This window comes from Galeopterus variegatus, unplaced genomic scaffold (assembly GCF_000696425.1).
Source record: "Galeopterus variegatus unplaced genomic scaffold, G_variegatus-3.0.2 Scaffold54, whole genome shotgun sequence".
Lineage (NCBI taxonomy): Eukaryota > Metazoa > Chordata > Mammalia > Dermoptera > Cynocephalidae > Galeopterus > Galeopterus variegatus.
Genome location: NW_007726165.1, coordinates 767,642 through 770,122, shown reverse-complemented (window position 1 = coordinate 770,122; position 2,481 = coordinate 767,642). Strand labels below are relative to the sequence as shown.

The 2,481-nt window shown below is 32.7% G+C and overlaps 1 non-coding gene across 1 annotated transcript; it reads left to right on the top strand.

Annotated features, from left to right (window-relative positions):
* Nucleotides 1-471: 471 nt before the first annotated feature.
* Nucleotides 472-545, top strand: TRNAI-GAU. The gene has a single exon. It is a non-coding gene; the product is annotated as a tRNA-Ile (tRNA).
* The last annotated feature ends 1,936 nt before the right edge of the window (nt 546-2,481 follow it).

Sequence of the window (2,481 nt, the reverse complement as noted above, 5' to 3'; positions counted from 1 at the left end):
ATGCTCTTCCCTTGAGTCCCCCAGTTACTCCAGCTTCTTCCGAACAGTACCCACCTCCCCATTATCCATCGATGAAAGAGTTAATGTCTTACATACCAAGGAGTCTTCAGGGCCTTGCTCCAACTCTATGGCCATTAAAAGTTCTGATCAATTAGTAGCCTCTTCATAGACACTGTTAAATATTTTAATGTAACCCCTGTGGATATATATTGAAAGTATTCTTCCCATTTGACAACAAGACTTTAAAACACATCAAACTGTTATTCCTTCTTCCTTCCATATCCCCTTTCATTAATTTTTATTTATAATTAGTTGCTGTTTCTCCCAAAATTATCATTATTACTATAGATTTTTTTTCCAAATTATGTCTCAGCTCTTAAAAAATCTACAAAGGAATTGATTTTAAAACTTAAGATTTTCACTGAATTTTACTATGCTTTGGAAACCTATCAGACTTATGGTTATCAGGCAGGCCAGTTAGCTCAATTGGTTAGAGTGTGGTGCTGATAACACCAAGGTCCAAGGTTCAATCCCTATACTGGCCAGCTGCCAAAAACAAAAAACAAACAAACATAAAAACTTATGGTTATCTATTTTAATGCTTTTGGCAGACACCACAGTTACAAATTTTGTAAATGTCAATAGAGGCCAAAATAAAGTAATAGTTCATTTTGAACTAATTTTTGTTTATGATATGTGTACCTCCCAATAAAAGAGTAAACTAATTTTTGTGGACTAAATCATTTTCATACTTGCTTATGATATTGATCTATAAAGATACTAGCTCTTTGGTGTTCTGCCAAATATATCAGTTAGATATTATGATCTATTTTTTATATGATTATTCTGTTTTAAATCTGATAACCACACCATTGCATTGTTATCTGGGCAACATCTTCCTAGCATTTCAATTATCTTAATCTCATGCAGACCCACATCAAAGGCTTTTACAAACATTTAGATATACTGTTTGTCCATGGAAATTTCTTTATCCACAAACTTGCTGAGTAATTTTATAAGGCCAAATAAATCAGATTTGCCTGGTATGATCTGTCTTCATAAACAAATGCTGTCCGCTGCCCATCACATTGTTATCTCAATGATTTCAGATCAATTTGGTTCACTCTAACTTGGGCAATTGCATTCTGCCAGCCCCACACTCTCTCTGTTTTTCAATTGGAGACATTATTCTTCCTTTCACTTAACAAAGTGTTCTGTGAAGCAAACAGGCAAGTATCTGAACCAATAAAGCCTAGTTTCCTGAAGATTTGTGTCTGACAGGCTAACTGAAGCTATATTTTATTTCTATGTCATAGTTCTAACTTGTGACATTATTACTTAAATCATTGTATTACATGACATAAGTAGTGTTTTGTTACATCAACAGGAAATGTAGGCAAAACAAAGAGTATTTTCCTTTCAAATGTGCTTATTGTATATACTAATACTAGATTGCCTGCTACATAATTAGATTTAGTTGGAATTGAGTTTTATATCAGAGTTATATACCAGTGTATGAGATACACTGGATGTGAAATGATTTCATCGAAAACTTGGTATATATTATACCAAGGTGGAATGACATTGTGCTTCATCCAAGAAAAATTATAGTTGTTATATATTTCAAGGTAAATGAACAAACTCTGTTCATTACTTGCCATGTCATTACATAAAGTGGATAAATTTGTTGATGTTATATCTCTTACATTTATATGATGGCTTTTGAAGTCTAGGGCTTATCTCCATAAGTGACATTTGCCTAAAACTATATGTTAATTTGGGGTCAATCAAAAGAGACAATAGGCTAGCTAACGCATTTAGTGGACTTGGAAAGCATGTTTCCAAAAGAAGTAGAGATGAACAACCTTCCACTTCTGTTTGGTGTTTCTCTATCTTGATTTCAAACAGGCTCAGTTTCAGCTGAAGTGCAGTTTCCCTGATCTAGTTTCAGCATTAAAAATGTTTAAAACAAATAAAACCCTGATTTCAAAATTCAGTCATAACTGCAGGGAATAATTCACCTTCTGGGAGAGTGAACATTTAATCTTTTGCTTGGGAGCCATTTTGATCAGCATTTGTAGCACCAAATCCACATAGTCCAAGAAACAGTAATTTGGGAGAAGACACTACAAGGTAGCATAGATAAAATAAGTAGAAAAATTATCATTATTTACTCACTGAAAGTATATCCTTTACTAATAGAGTGTAATTAAAGTTTCCCTATCCAACATGAATTAATCAAAACCAGAAGAAATATGAGCAAAGACTAGAGGAAATATCTATAACATTAAATGATTGTATCGACTAATCTTCATCATTCTTGTTGGTAAATTGTCTTTTTTAAAAAAATTAAGGACATGATAGCTCATGGGATCAATTATATCATCTTTTTTGGTTTTTTATTTTGTATTGTTTAACTATCAACCATGCTTACTTATCAGAAAACATTAAATACTGTGTGTGTGTATATGTGTGTGTGTT